The sequence below is a fragment of the Gracilinanus agilis genome, chromosome 1 (genome assembly GCF_016433145.1).
Source record: "Gracilinanus agilis isolate LMUSP501 chromosome 1, AgileGrace, whole genome shotgun sequence".
Classification (NCBI taxonomy): Eukaryota; Metazoa; Chordata; class Mammalia; order Didelphimorphia; family Didelphidae; genus Gracilinanus; species Gracilinanus agilis.
In genome coordinates, this window is record NC_058130.1 from 798590191 (window position 1) to 798607292 (window position 17102).

Below are 17102 nucleotides of genomic sequence, written 5' to 3' on the forward strand. Positions count from 1 at the left end.
CTTATCTGTAAAATGGGAATGCTAATAGCATTTACCTCATGGGATTCTTGTGAGGATCAAATGAGATGATCACCGTGAAGCACTTGGAAAAATACCTGGCACATACTAGGTGCTATATACATGCTTATTATTATTTATTGTAAGCATTATTGTCACTTAGTATGGTTAATTATTCATCATAACAGTTATTATGATTAATGCTGGGGAAGTATCAGTGAGCACACATGCAAATCGACTACAGATAGACAGAGGGACCGATGCCTTCAATTGAAAAGGTTAAATGCTGAGAAACGGCATGATCTCGGTCTTCCAAATGATAAAGCTACTGGGCACAGTGGAAGTGGGCTTAATCACCTTGGAGGCCACACCAGAGTGGCTGTGAGTACATCCTGAGGCTCATGTCTGAACGGCCTGACTGGAGTTATTTTGTCTGTTTCCCAGGTTTCAGAATGGGGAGAATTTCTCAACATAAAACAATGAGATGCTTCTTTTCCCCTCCAGATATGAAGCATTGTATGAAGTGCCCAGAAGATGAGTATGCAAATATGGAGAGAGATCGCTGCCTCCCCAAAGCCATCACCTTCCTGGCTATCAAAGAACCTCTGGGAATGGCTCTCGCCTGGGTGGCTCTTTTCTTCTCTGTGCTGACAGCTCTGCTTCTTGGGGTGTTTGTGAGGTTTTGTGATACATCCATGGTGAAAGCCAATAACAGGACTCTCAGCTACACTCTCCTCATCTCCCTGATCTTCTGTTTCCTCTGCTCTCTGCTCTTCATTGGCCGTCCTACCACTGTCACTCGTCTCCTCTGACAAACAACTTTTGGGCTTGTCTTCACTGTGGCTGTTTCTTCCATTTTAGCAAAAACCATTCTGGTGGTTCTGGCCTTCAAGGTTACAAAACCCGGGAGCAGGAGGAAGGCATGGCTGCAACCGAGAGTGTCCAACTGTATTGTAGTCATTTGCTCTGGGATTCAAGTGACTGTGTGTGGCATCTGGCTGGGAATGTCTCCCCCCTTCCCGGACACAAACACACACTCTGAACCAATCAGATCATCATTGGATGCAATGAAGGCTCTGTCTTTGGTTTCTGCTCTGTCCTGGGCTACATGGGCTTCCTAGCCCTGGGCAGCTTCACGGTGGCTTTCCTGGCCAGGAGCCTTCCTGACACCTTCAATGAGGCCAAGTTCATCCCCTTCAGCATGCTGGTGTTCTGCAGTGTGTGGGTCTCCTTCCTGCCCACCTACCAGAGCACGAAGGGCAAAGCCACGGTGGTGGTGGAGATCTTCTCCATCCTGGCCTCCAGCGCTGGCTTCCTGGGCTGCATCTTTATTCCCAAGTGTTACGTGATCCTGCTGAGGGCAAATGAGAACACTCAGGAATGTATAAGAAATAATCAAACTGCAAGAGCGAGACGCATTTGACTTGAGAAATGGGACGGATCCATGGAACCACCCTGACCCAATCTGGTGACTCGGTTCTGGAACTAGATCACTTTCCTTGCTATCCAATTAAGTGTCTGGTTCAAAATATTTTCCTATGAGAAAAAACTTTCAATTTTGGAAACTGAGAAAAAAATCATATTACATTGTTTGAACCTAGTCCTGTGGCACTGGGAAAGTGGACCGCCGAAATCACACACACACACACACACACACACACACACACACACACACACACACAAAGAGGGAGACTCATTACCATATACCTAAGTTATCTTGACCAGAAATGCAGTCACATCCTAAGACTGCCCGCTCTCCCCCTAGACCCCTCCCCAACCTCTAGACTCCACCCCAGGGTTGGGATTCCCCCTGAACCACCCCCTCACGAGGCTGGGCAGGAGAAAATCCCCCTCCCCCTGCATCCAGCCCCTCTTTCACTCTCCCACCATTCTAGGGACTCTCCCCCTGTCTTCCCCTCCCCCAGACTACCTAGATACAGCCTGAGGGAGGTGGGGGCAGCAGAGAGCTCCTGGGGGAGAGCAGGGTGGGCTGAGAGAATGTGATGCCCATAAGGAGGGACCATCTGAGGGTTCTGGTGAGGTTTGAACCATCTCAGGAGAATCAGGCAGGTGAAGGGGGGTCAGTGAGGGTAGGGGAGGAGGAAAAAGTGGAAGGGGAGGGGGAGAACCAGGAACAGGGCCTGGATGTGACCAAAAGACCAAGGTGGATTGAATCTGACCCAAAGCCAAAGCCCTACTCTCAGGGGGAGGGGCTGCAGGAGGACCACCTGGGAGCTCTCCCATCCCAGAAGTCCTCAAGTGCCTGCTGGAGGCCCCCTTGGGCTGGGGGAGGATTATGGGGGTCCCTCCCAGTGCTCCAGAGGGGCCCAGCTAGCCTCCAGGAGGAGATCCTCCAGCCAGGAAGCCCTTCCAGGGGGCCAGGCCAGGCTTGGGGTTCAAAGACAAAAGGGGGAGCCTCCAAGTGCACAGGACGGGTCTGAGGTCAGACTGGAACCCAGGCCCTCCCCACCGCAGGCCTGACACTCTCCCCTGGGCTCCCCAGCAGCCCAGGTGGGGCTCCCTTTGCCAGAGGGCGGTCCTCCCTTTGGGGAAAGCCCTCTTCCTCCCTCAACCCTGCATTCCTGCCTGCAGGGCCTTCCTGGGGCTCTGCTGGCCTCCTGGGCTCTCTTCCCCCTTCCTGCCAGCCTCCATTCAACCCTGGAGTTGACCTTCCTCTGGCTCCCTGCCCTATCCTCCATTAAATCCCCCAGGATGCTCTTTGGGCCCTAATGGCCCCATCCCCCTCCTTCCTGCCACTCCAGCCTGAGGGTGGGGGAGTCTTAAACAGCACCTCCAGCTTCTGGCCAGGAGCACCTTCTCTGGCTGTCCTCCTTGGATGGCTGACAGGCTCCCCCTCCCCAGCTCAGACCACTGCCCTCCCCGTCCTTGAGTCTGGACTTAAAGGACTCTAGAGAAGGCGATAGTGACTGTGGAGGAGGGAGAGCATTCCAGGCATGGGAGCCAGTCAGAGAGAAAGCCTGGAGCTCAGAGATGGGACAACTTGCTTGTGGGACAGCCAGGAGGTCTGTGAGTGTTTGTCTGTGAGAAAGACATGAGGAAACGGGGAAGCCAGAAGCAGGCGAGGCACAAAGGGCTCTGAAGGCTATGTAGGGCACTCTGTCTAGGCAGTGATGGGTAAACTACGGCCTGTAGGCCAGATGCGGCCCCCTGAAATGTTCTATCCAGCAGTTCAACATTATTTCTAATCTGACGGATACTGTGAGCAGGATACAATACAATGAAACTTGGAAAGAGTTGCCTTAGAAACAGACTGACAGAGGAGCGTTTCCTTTCCTTTTGTAGGACCCCAAAGTTATGACACAGGAAGCAAGCAGCCGCAAGCGAGGGGCTTTCCAGTCAGGACCCTCTGGAGAACCCACACGGTTACTAACAGCAGGATGCTCGTTATGGCATGATGTAACTGGGCTCCAGGAGATTTGTTACACCCTGCAACTAGCTTCCCTCACAACACGGTCCAGGTCGGCCCCTCAGATTCTGGTGGCTCGAGTAGCAATAAAGTTCCTCTTGCTATGATATTGTTTGTGGACTCATCCTTGCAAGAGGGCTCTGGACTGGGAACAACACTTTGGCCCCCTATCACTGCTCGAGTGTAAGGACCATATGCAGGAGGCTGCTCTCTGTTCAGCAGCTGGACAGCGCTCGCCCCTGGAGAGAGGCAGAAGGCTGGCGCTATAGAACTTCCAACTGAAAACAGGCCTAACCCCTGCTTCTTTGAGGATATGCGTGCTAATATCCTCTTGATGGTTTATTAATTATATTGGTCTGACTGCGAATTAATACAGATGTTCTTGAATTGATTTGGAGTTATTCTCAGGCAAGAGAAACCCTCCTCAGCCAGGAATCAAGTTCAACTGTCGAACTGGACAGTGAGAATTCTTCTTGGAGACGATGGACTAAACCAGAATCAGTTCTTAGCAACAGGAAACTATTTTAATTTGAAGGCAACGGGAATATCTTGAGGGGGTGAGGATCAAGGTTTGACGGGTGAAGATAGAGGTCAAAAGGATTAAACTAAACTAAGAACTAATTGAGGAACAGCTAGGCAGATCCCCTTAGGGAAAAGCCTAAAACAGAAGCCTGTCACACTGGCTTGGCAGTATGTAGGCAAAGTAGCTGAACTAAACTTGGCTGGTTATAGATATTTGTTGATCTTCAGAGATGACTTTCTTGAGGGTTTTGATGATGATGGTTGTTCAATCCAATATAATTCAGCTTTCTGTATTGAATAATTTGACCTAAGTAGCAAATCCCTAAACGAGACAGCTAACGTAATTCTGTGAAGCTTCTTGTTTTGACTGGAGAGCGTTTCCCTTTCCACCCTTTTCCACCCACCTAACTCACAACTGAGTCCACTTTGCCTTGAGTGGTTCCCTGTTTATAGGGATGCTCCAAAGGTTTTCCACTGTCTCATGCCAGCTTGGGGAATTCTAAAATCTGCTATAGTTGGCACAAGATGGCTATTGGCAAAAGCTATTTATACTAGGAGAGGAGTTCCTGCCCAAGGGTGGGGGCATGTCAGAGGAGAAGAGGAGCTGTTCCAGAGGTGCTGCAGAGATGAAACCAAAGGGCTTGGCTGTGCCTTGTACAGGGGGTGAGATACAGGGGACCAGGATGGCTCCACATCCTCCTTCCCTCTGGCTCTCTGAAAGTAAGGCAAGGCCAGGAGCTCCAAAGCTCTCCTTTCTCACCTGGATGCTCCATTTTGGTACTTTTCTGCCTGACTTCTGCAGCTGCCCCGTCCTGGGTCCTGCCCGCTCCCCTCACAGCTTTCCTTCAGTCTCTCCCACAGCAAATGAGAACTCCCAGAGGACTGACTGTTCTTCTTTGGCCATATTTGTGTCTCTAGCACTCAGCACAGCACCTGACATTTAGTAGGTGCTTAAATGTTTCTTGACTGAATGAGAACAGTGGCTGCCTCAGGCTTTTCTCTTTCAGGCTGAGTGCTCTATCCTCAGGGACGCCAAGGTGGCTGTAAGACAGTGACTTCAAGGGCACCGATGGATCTCTTCTTCCATTTTGTTTCTGCCCTTAATTGGTTTCACAAAGAAAAGTTTCAGCTTTTATTCTCCCCACTTTGCTCAAGAGGAAAATGTCTGAAAAGGATTTGGGGCTGGAGAGAAAAGAGGATTTCCTGCTCTTTGGGTTGAATCAAGAAGGAGGTTTCTCCTGGGATCACAGCCAGAGAAGGCTCCTGAGTCACCCCAGCCTGAGAAGTGACCCCTGAGAACAAGAGGACAGACAGACCTATCAGAGGCATCACTGCTTGGCCCCCTGGCTTAATCCCTCATCCTCATCTCTCCCCTCACCCCCCCCCCCCAACTTGTCAGCTGGGCAGAGGAGTCAAGGCCCTGGTGTAGACATTCAGCTCCCCGAAGCCTCAGAGCTGGGCTGGGCTCCTTCCAGGCTCTCTTCTCCTCCTCCCCCCTTCCCCACCAAAGGCTCACTTCCTGCAAATCTTTCTTCAGACCAGACTCATTGGGACTGAGTGACTCGGATGGACGCTGTTGAAGGCTCACGTATGGGGGGACAAGAGGAAGCAGCTGCCGGGAGGGGGGACTCCTGTCAGCCCTTGATATGGTGAGATTCATCCACTGTGATGGCACCAAGGCTCACACATGGCAGAGCCTCACCATCCCCCAGTGTTAGGGAAGGGGCACAGAGCAAGGGGACAAAGAAGCACAGACTGTCCCTGAATCTCCCCCAGTCTGTTCTCAGGTCATCCCATCCCTCAGCTGCCTCCTCTGGATCCCAGAGGCCTCTCGTCTCCACAGTAATGCAGCTTACTAGGCCTTGTGGAGTGCCAAACGCCATTGCTCCAGGGGTAGCTCCAGAGGGCACAAATGTGGCCTCTTGGTGTCCTTTCCTTTCTCCTTTCTCCTTTCTCTTTTCCATCAGAATCACTACTGTGTATGGTTCCAAGGCAGAAGAATAGTCAGGGCTAGGCCATGGGAGTCAAGTGACTTGCCCAGGGCCACACAGCTGGGAAGTGTCTGAGGTCGGATTTGAACCCAGGACCTCCCATCTCTAGGCCTGGCTCTACATCCACTGAGCTATCCAGCTGCCCCCTCAATTTCTATTCTTGAAGAGATTTCCTCAGAATGTATAACAAATCATTAGAAAAGCAGCTCCTCAAAGGAGGTCTTCACTCTCCTCTTGTTCACACAAGGTCCCTAAGGAGAACAGGCTCAGACAACGTATCACCATAGGAAGACATGTATGTAGTGAACACCTGGAGCCAACAGGTGCCATGAAATGCCTGGTCCTGGGACTTGTTCTCATCCTGTGAGGGATATTTATGAAGATGGATTCAGAGGATGGAGTGGGGATGGAGGACTTGCCCCACCACTCAGCTGGCCGTGAAGATGACTTAGCTGCTGTGATGGCTCCTCTTCTGCCTTGTCTGTGGTTAGTGAGGAGACTCAGCTGACACCCCGAAATCTCTCCAGGCTCTCTGATTCCCACAAGGCTCCTGCTTAGATCCTCCTAAGGCAGATGCTCTTAGCTCTGGGGAACACTGCTTTTGACTCTGCTCCCTGGCAAGGCCTCTGATTGGACCTGTGATAATTAGATTAAGTCTACACTGCCAATCTTTAGATTTACTCACCAAATTTACTCTAATTCTGGGAGGTCCATAACCCGGCATGTGCTAGAGTGAGGGATGAATCAGAATCAACTGATCTTCCCCCTAGGCGGTCTATGAGAATCTTCTATTGTGATTGGACATGCAAATTAGGAGGGAGGAACAGGAAGTGATGCATAAGTGACCCCTTTAAAAAGAGAAGGTCCTCAGTTAGCTGGGGTCTTTGGTGGAAGAGAGCATCTGGCGAGGACCTCTTCTGGTTCATGGAGGAGTGTTGGAATGCTGAGACTCTGGTGGGGCCTCTGACTGCTTCCCCTTGAATTATCATGTGGGTAAGTTAGGCTGACTCGCTTTCTCTTCTCTTGGCATTTCTGGAGGCTCTATCCTCAGGGAGGCCTCTCTTGCTTCTCTAATTATAAAAGGCCCTGTGGCTAGAAGCCTTGTTTAATTAACCTCTGTGCCCCAACTGCTGGGCCTCTAAATTCTTACCTGGTCTGGGCCTCTGGTCTGGGCCATAGTTTCTCTCTCTCAATTTCCCTACCTTCAACCTTCCTAAGTATAAATAAACTTCCATAAAAAGTCAATTTTGACTTCAGATGATTCTTAATTGAGGATTGATAATAGTTCAATCCTCTGGTGACCACCTTTTAATATATTGAACCCATAAAACCCCCTTTTCACCCTTACAGACCTCAGGATCTCCTAAACTCATGTGGTCCCCTGAGCCCTCCCATCTCAGAACCTGTCTTCATCTGAGGCCGGGAAAGGATGAAGACAAGAAACCCAGGTGCCATGTCCTTAGCATGTCCTAACCCTAACCCTTGGTGGCTGGAGGGAGAGCTTTACCTGTGGGATGCAGTGAAAGCAGTACTCAAGGGAAAATTTATATCCTTGAGTGCATATAGGTTACTCTGCTGAATAAGATGTTGTTCTTCTTGGTAGTGAACCACAGGAAAAGAGATTGATAAATTAGATTTGAAGTTGGTTGCTGGTTGATGGTTGAATAAAGCTCACCTAAGGCCTATACAAACTACTCTTTCCAACCCAATATCTCAAATCTGAGATCTCTGTGGGTTCAAAATCCTGGCTTTTATACCCCAGCCTTAACTGCCCTTGGCACCTGCCAAGTTCCTGCCATGCTTGGTCCATTCCACATTCTAAGCAGGTTACACAACCTAAAAAATTACTACACAGCCTAGAAAAACACAAGCATGATATATATGAATCCCCCCAAAAATGTGTCAAGGAGTTCAAGTGTGCTCTGAGACTTTATGATCCATAATAAAGGAACACTGAAATTCTTTTGGGAGAGCTCTTTTCACCTACACAGGCCAAACAATTCATTCAGGAAACAAGAAATAATGATAATCTAACATCATGGCCAGAAGTTTATTCAGACCTGGAATTATCCAACCCAGGGAAAAAGGTGTAGGGAGGATCTTACAGAAACAATGCTCCTACATGCTAAATGACCAGATGCATGGGGGAAATTTGAGGCCATAAAACAAAAAGCTGGGGAACATCAAAATACATAACTTGACAGGGTCATGGAAGCTGGAAAATTATTTCTGGGGTTCAAGGACTTAGCCAAACCAAACCTCCAACATGTCAGAAGGCAGTTTATAAAGGGAAGCAGTCTGCCCATTAAGACTTATTTTAATTTGCATTGTCCTGGGTGGGAAGAATTGTCTTTAGAGATTTAAGGAGGACAGCTTCATATGTTTACTCGGTTTCAAATAGTGCAAATGAAAAAGAAAAGCAAACAGAGAGAAGCAAAGATGAAACCATTGCTGATCTCAAGAAAATTTAAAGAGGCAAAAACAACAATTAAGCAAAAGGAAATAGAGGAGATAAAGAACTTAGCCACATTACAAGCTAGGAATAATAATAATAGAACCCAATACCAGCCAAGAAAAATCCCAGATAAGAGGCAATGCTTTTTATGTAGAAAAGTGGGGCATCTTGTGAGACAATGTTATTATAAACAACAAATTAACTTCAATAACAATAATAGCAATGATAACTGAAGAAGAAATTACACGAACACTTATACAAATTCAAAGTACAGCCAAAATAATTCTTACTCAAAGAAAAATGGCAGATGTTATGACCACAATTGTGGGAGCACAGGAAACATAAGCAGTACCCCTAATATCAAAACAATGGAAAGAAACATTTCGCAAGGAGTCAGGCTTTTCTATTCAGGTACCCAAGTCAATGCTTGAATCCAGGAACCAGTATTAGCACTCAGAGCAATAAAAAAGAGTGCAATGACAGAAATGCAAAAGAAAGTCAAAAGAGAAATGTTAGAACATAAAAATAGATAATGGGAATGGTAGAGCAAATAATAAAAGTAAAGAAATGATAGATATGGAGATGCAAATAACAAAAGAAGTGAAAGACATAAAAAATGAAATTTATGGGACAAAGATAATAGATAAAGATCAAAGCAATACACAAACTGACCTAAATGCACTCACAAAAACACGAGAAGTAAACACAAGGGTTATCCTAATAGGAAAAAGCAAAAGCCAAGACATTAATCAATGCAAAGCACAAGAAGAAGCAAATTCAAACAACAAATCTTTAAATCACACTGACAAAGAATCTACAGACATGCAAAATCAAATCACATTGACAAAAATCACACCACAAAAGCAATTATCAACAAAATCAAAAGCAAAACTTATAGAAACAAAATCATTTGGGTGTTCTGGACAACTTAAAACACAAACTGCTAAAGGAAAAGACATGGCAAATCAAATCTTTACATGCGGTGCTGGGAAGGAAAGACTACAAATAAGATCTTTAGATAGGCAAGCAAGCAATCTTCCCCCCCCCCCAAGGATTTGGTATGGGGAAAAGTGATAATGGAAATGAATTACTGGGAAATAATAATAAATTTAAAGTTAAACCCAAGAAGTAAAGAGATTATTCCTCAGGCATTTCCTAGGATAAGCTCGATCCCAAGAATACCAATCCTTAAAGCTTGTAAACACACAGAAAAGCATGTAGAAAGATCTAGTAGATTAAAGGGAAATCAAGAGCAAACATTCAAGCAAATTTATGCAGAAGTAAGAGAGAATGAAGGTGAAAAGAGAAACAAAATACATACAGAAGTAAAAGCAGATGTAACAATAGAAGGAAACAAAAACATAAAACCTTTGCTGTCTACTAATGCATTCAATAACATGTATCCATCAACAACCCTACCTATATTCAATCTTGCCAATAAAAAATGCAAAGTAACAGCAGAGGAAAGCAATGAAACCTTTAACCATGTGCAAACTTTCCTTGATTCAAATCTGGACAAATATAAAAAAGAAATGATCGAGGAAGTTAATAAATCTTTTCCTTACCCAAAACCAATAACAGCAGCAAAGTCAAACAATAGCAACATAACCAATCCTGGTAAAACTTGCAGAAAACATATGAACCCATTCATACTATCACAAAGGACAGGGGTCAGTTAAAATGCAATTAACATTACACAATAAACAACAATAACAATAAACACAATAAATAGCAATAAACAACACAAGCCTGGGGGAAGAGAGTTCAAGTCATGCTGAATGCAAGGGGAAGAAAAGATTCTTGATGGGATTGATATACCACAAGAGAAGGATGGGGAAATTACAGAAATAACTGCACCAATGATGCAGGTCACACAAAATGCTGAAAACAAAGAACCCCATGTGATTATCAGGATGGGCAATGAAATTTGTCCTGCATTAATAGATACTGGTGCAACAGAAAGTGTCCTTAAAACATCTTCAAAGGATAGAAAAATTATTGGGTCTGTCCAAGTAAAAGTTGCAATAGGACAATTCCAGAGGGTACCAAAGCTAAGAACAAAGAGGGTAAACCTTGGACCCCTTAGCATCAATCAAATGAAGGACATCTTCACTCTCTTTAACCTCAGTTTTGATGACGTGGAGTTTCTTTTGGGGGAATTTTACTCTCCCTCTGAAAAGGAAAAATTCTTGGCTGAGACTCACTCGAACCCCAATCTCTCTGCATGGCCCATGGTCCACCATGACCTTGAACTAACATCTCATGCTAACATGAGGTATCTGTCCAATGCAGGACAGATTTACTTGAGGCAATGTGGCTGCATACCAAAAGACTGAATCCCTGGCAGAAATTTGAGAAACTGAGGCAGCAGCTTCCTTGATAGGGTAATTGAGGCAGCTGAAACAATTTTAGGCCTCAGGGATGTACATGCCCCAGAAACTATTGATCACATCCATAGGCAGTTCGTGAAGGGTGCTTCACTGCCAGTGCAGAACTACTTTAGGTAGAACTGTCCTCAATGGGAGTCATTGCCACTGGAAGATGTTAGGCAGCATGCATCATACATTCACGATTCCAAGCAGAAGGAAGCCAGGGCAGCCAGGCAGTCTGACTCAGATAAAGACTCTGTAATAGCAGACCTCAAGGGACAATTAAAGCAGGCCAGAAAAGAAAAGGAAATAGAGGAAATCAAGAACTTTGCCCTCCAGGCCAGCAGGGGTCGTAGTCAGTCTAGGCAACCTGCTACTGTCTCCAAGCCCAAATCCTATTCTCCAAGGTATTATTTGTGTGGGAGATCAGGTCATATAGTTCGAACATGTAGATTCAAGCAACAGATAGACTTTGGCAGGACTGACAACTCTAGCCAGAGAGATAGGAATGCTAAAAGAACTTATTACAACTCTAAGTGGTCCAACAATGCTAGAAAGGTTGAGGGCATCAAGCATGATGGTCAATGCTGCAACCACACATGCAAAAAGTACAGCCAATCTCCATCCCTTGATAAAATGGAAAAATATTTGGCCCAGGATGAGAAACCAAAGTCCTTATGAACTGAAGCTTCTGAATCAAAAAGGACTATGACATGGATGTGAATATAAATAACCTGAGTGGGGTAGATGTTTCTCAAAGACTGGGCATGGGAGAACATATGTCTCTAGAAAGCTGCACAGAATACAATGATATTCCTATGGCAGAAGACCAAGCATGGGAGGACATAATGCAAATGCGTAGAGAGATTTATGGGACAATTGAGGATGACTATAAAAGGGGTCTGCTTTCTCATTCCATCACAAAAGGCTTGGATGAGAAGCATAGGGACCGTCCAAGGATCTACAATAGCTTGCCTTCAGAAGCTTTGCAATCTTGGTTGGAGTCATCAGAATCTCAAACTCCTTTCTTTATTCCAAGTTTAAAACAACAGGTTAGCTTGGATAAAGATCAAAGTGACAGGGATTTACAATGTATGCAGGAAGTAGTATCATTTGTAACCTTGAAGGAGTCAGATCACAATATCCAAACCCATTCCCTTGTTTTAAGCATGAAAACCCAGGATGAGGTTAGAGAGCAATCCAAACGGAATGTTGAGAGAGGCTTGACTTTGCCAGAGCAGCCCACTGAGTTGCTGGTTGCTGGCAGCTGCTCAGAAAATTCTACATCTAGCTTTATCAATCCCTTAGCTGATGAATTCAAACCAGAGGTTTGGGGAAGGGAGAGTGGACAGATGTCATCTCCTGTGGCTAGTGTGCTTAATAATAACATCATTGAAGTCTGTTCAGTGGTTGGAGACACAAATAAACTGACTTCAGCCACACAGACTGCAGGGCTAGATAGTGAACTCCAGACAGCTTCTGAGTTGGGAGTTGTACCAGAGGTGTTGAAGGGAATACAAACTGTTTATCATACATTCCCTGACACAACTAATGGGAAAACTCCTGATCTGGGGGTTGGCAGTTCACAAGACATCAGAGTGAATGGTGAAACAAGTCAAACCTCCATTTCTTCAGCCCTTAATCAGAGCCAACCTGAAAGTTCCATGAGCTCTGCAGAGCTCAGCCTAGTAACCACAGTTACTCACTCACCAGCTCTCAGTGAGAGAGTGCCTGCTCTCTAAGCCTGCATTCTGTATTGATTCTCCCAAACAAGACTTGGCTGATTGTGCTGCAGGAAGTTCTGATTTAGTTGACAGTGACCACGTAAGACTCGAAGAAGTACTTGCACAAGACCATATGCATAACTGGATCAAAACCAAGTGCACAGATACAACTGAGGATTCTTTATTACCCCCAGTCCCAGTAAAGTCCAGTAGCTTCAGGGAACCCCTTGTTAGCTTGGAAATGGGGGGGGGGTGTTATGATGCCCTCCTTGACAGTGGCACGACCGCCTCGTTCTGCATGAGGCTCCCAAAAAATGCAAATATCAGGGTAGCTTGAGAGTCAGAGGTGCTTCTGGGATAGCTCGAAAAGTCCCAAAGCTAAAAGTCAAAATGGTGAAATTGGGCCCTCTAACTCTCGAACACACCTTTTAATTAATGTCCTTAATTAATCGTGTCCTTCAAACCTTGTGGGGCGAGATCTCTTGTGTAAATTAGCTGCCACCATCCAATGCCAACCAAATGGGCAGATCTATCTTCACCTACCTAAGAGATCTCTGAAACATCATCCCATTTTGTTTTTAGGTCCATGTAGTGAGGAACCAACTTACTAACAAAGTGACAGCATCTACCAGGTTCCTGATGATATACCTGATTATGTATGGGCTAAAAATTCTAATGAGGTGGGCAGAATTTTGTCTGCTGAGCCAATGAGAATAGAAGTGAAGGAAGGTTTACCACCACGAATTCCTCAGTTTAAACTAAGCAAAGAGGCAATTGAAAGAGTGAAACCCATCAGAGAGAGTTTATTGCAGCAAGGTATTTTAAGATATGACCTGTGAAGAAAGCCAAACTATCTCCTGATGGGAAGACTCAATGGTGTTTGGCACAAGACCTTAGAGCTGTTAATAACCATGTGCAGAAAACCTATGCCGTGGTCCCTAGTTCATCTCAAATCATAGCAGCTATACCAAATGAAGCTGCTTGGTTTACCATTCTGGATCTCAGCTCTGCCTATTTCTCTGTTTCCCCGCACAGAGACAGCCAGTAGCTGTTTGCCTTCAAGTGGGAGGGCAAGTCCATCCAATGGACCCTTTTGCCCCAGGGTTTTTCGGATTTGGCCTCAGTCTTCTGCCAAGTCTTGCAGAGAGACCTTGAGTTGATCACTTTCCAAGACAGCAAGATGGTGCATTATGTTGATGACATCCTGCTAATGTCACCATCTGCTGAAGTCTGTTATAGAGACAGCGTGCACTTGATTAAAGAGTTGGGCAAGAGGGGCCATAAAATTTCCAAGCCCAAGCTTCAGTTTGCGAGATCAAAAGTGAAATATTTGGGATTCAACTTGGAAAAGGGCTCCAGGAAGATTTCCCAGAAGAGAACACAAGACATACAGAGGTTGAGCCTGCCTAGAACTAAGAGGCAGCTCAGGGCAATCATAGGAGTAATGAGTTTCTGTAGAAACTGGATTCCAGGTTATGCTCTCCTCACTAAACCTCTGATAGAGCTAACCAGGAAGGAAGTTCCAGAACCATTGAAGCTATCTAAAGAGAATGTCTGTGCCATTCAAAAGCTCAAAGTGCTAACGCTATCAGTGCCTGCCCTAGGAATCCTTGACGATGGAAAACCTTTCCTCCTTTATGTTCATGAGGATAAAGGGATAGCCTCTAGTGTTCTCACACGATCATTCAGGAATACCCTTAGACCAGTTGCCTATTATAGTTCAAAGCTAGATTCAATGATCCTTGGAATGCCAAGTTGTTTGAGAGCTATTGCTGCTGTAGCCATCGTGATTAGGAAAGCATCTTCCTTGGTATTAGGGGGTGAGCTGAGAGTATTTTCCCCACACCAGGTGGAATCTACTCTAAGGAACACTACACTCCAAGCTTTCACTTCCCAAAGGTTATCACAATACCAAGCAATCCTATTGGCTAATGAAAAATCACATTTCACTGGTGAAAAAGTTTAAATCCTACAACTCTGATTCCAGATTTACCTCTGGAAGGAGAGAGTCTACACATCTGTGGAGATGCACTTAACATTGTTCATAAGACAAGGGAGGATTTATATGATAGTCCCATAGGAAACCCTGAGTTGACACTCTTCACAGATGGATCATCTTACTTAGTAGGCAATCAGAGATTTACTGGTGCAGCAGTAGTGACAGCCTCTGTTAGGAGCCAAGACTATAAAATAAAAATAGTAACCCTTCAAGAACGATATGGATTATGAGCCCCGCATGGGCGGAGGCATAGCTGCAAAACGTCCTCCAGACTTTCCACATAACTGCATGTTCTTTTTCCACGTTCCTGCTTCGTAACTACTTGTTCCTTTCTCCTTTCATCCCGACCGCCAACCCCCTCACCCTGAACATATATATTCTTGTCCTTTACCAGCAATAAACGGGCCATGTTCCATTAGACTTCCTTGTCTTCTTGCGTGCATGGTTCCCCTCTCTTCCCCTATGGTCTCTCAGGTGGCTGTTCCCGAATACCCCATAGTTGAATCCGGCTGGTTCCGGATAAGCCTCTGTAACCCTTTGGTACTCATCCCTACCATCTACTATTAGTGCTCAAGGGGCAGAATTGGTTGGATTGATTCACTCTCTAAGGCTAACCGAAAATTGGAGAGCTAACATTTACACTGACTCCTGGTATGCTTTTGGAGTAGTGCATCATTCTGGTGAACTCTGGAACTCTGAAAAAAACCGAGGCTTCATAACATCTAATGGCAAACAGATAGTATATGACACTTTAATAAATCAGTTGTTGGAAGCACTCCAATTACCAGCCCAAGTTTCATTTATTCATTGCCAAGTCCACAGCAAAATACAAGGGCCAGTGGAATCAGCTGACATTACAGCCAAATTCGGGGTGAGGTATGGACCAATTTCAGTCCTGAACTTGAGTTTGGTGGAGGAAGTTAATCTCAAAAATTCACACTCCCCAAAGGAAGTAAAGGATTGGAAAAAACACCACAGTGCATACTTAGCTAATGGAGTTTGGCTGGGGGAAAATGGAAAACCTCTGTTGCCTAGATCCCTGTATTTCACCTTTTGCAATGCATTACATCAGAAAGGGCATTATGGAAGTCTGGGCCTGGCAGACTCTATAACTAGGTATTGGAATGCAAGGGGGCATATATGAAGTTGCAATGAGAGTTGCTCAGAGGTGCAGAATTTGTATGCAGTTCAACCAGACTGTTACCAAAGTCCACAGTCTTGGAGGCAAACCATTAGCCTTTACACCATTTGAATGCTTACATTACCATGCCAAGGTGTCAGGGCTATAGATATGCATTGGTGATTGTGGATAGATTAACCAAGTGGCTAGAGGCTTTTCCAGCCAGACACAATACATTAGTGTTTGTAGTGAAGGTTTTGCTTAGAGAATTAATACCCAGATTCTCTATTCCACTTCACATTGCATCAGATTGTGGTTCACACTTCTCACACAAAATTCTAGCTTTAGTGTATGAAACTCTAGGAGTCAAACAACATCTGCACTCCGTGTACAGACCCCAATTAAACGGGCAGATTGAGAGAGTTAATAGATCTTTGAAGACCCTAGTGGCTAAATTCTGTGCTGAATCACATTTGAAGTGGCAAGATGCATTACCTTTGGCATTGTTTCATCTTAGGTGCCAGCCCAATAGCATTACTCATTTGTCACTCTTTGAGATACTATATGGACATCCACCTTACCATGGCAAGTCACCTCAAAGCATCCATAACCTATCACATCTGGGTATGGAATGCAAGCTCTATGAGTACCTCAAGTTACTAAAACAGAGTTTAGATCAGCTTCATAAGTTGGCTTTGATACATCAAAGAGTTCCCTTTGATTTTAGTCTACACAACTTCCAGCCTGGAGATGATGTCTACATCAGAAACTTTACTAGGAAGTCTGTGTTAGAACCTAAGTAGCATGGTCCATTTCAAATAATCTTAACAACCCCTAGTGCAATCAAGGTTAAGGGGAGGGATCCATGGTTCCATGTCACCCATGTCAAGCCAGCAAAAGATATGTCCCAACACCAACAAGACCCAGTCATCACACAGCACAATAATCAATTAGCACCAACCAGCTGGTCACATAGTGAGACCATAACAAATCCACAATCTAAACATAAGTCCTTAGCCTTCGAGCAATTCACTTATGAGCCAGAATCAGTGCAAGAGTCAGTGAGCAGCCAAATGTTACACCAACATACAAATGACTACCTCAAAGCTAATTACAAACAATTAGAAGAAACATCAATAGACTATAATGACAGTGAAGAAGAATCAGCTATAGAAGAAGAGACATCAGATCTTCAATCAGTCCAAGACCTAGACAGTGACATTGATGAATAATTGCAAAGGCACAAAGGACATCATAATGAACTCTTTGTTTAAATTTGATCATCTTTTTTAACTGCAAGGAGGAAAAAGAATAATTAGTCACATTTCATGGACACTCAACTTGGTCATGACACAAGTCAACACAACTGAACATCAGTTCCTGTGCAAGTTGACAAGCGCGTGTGGTAACATCAGACGACACAACAGAGGTATTGTAGACTTTGCAGAGCCTCGTAAGGACATCAACGCTGAGGACTACAAGGACAACTGTGACCTGT

General features: G+C 45.1%; 1 pseudogene; it reads left to right on the forward strand.

Annotated features, from left to right (window-relative positions):
- The window catches only part of LOC123230586, a 33721-nt pseudogene extending 18670 nt beyond the window's left edge, over positions 1-15051 (forward strand).
- Positions 15052-17102: the final 2051 nt, after the last annotated feature.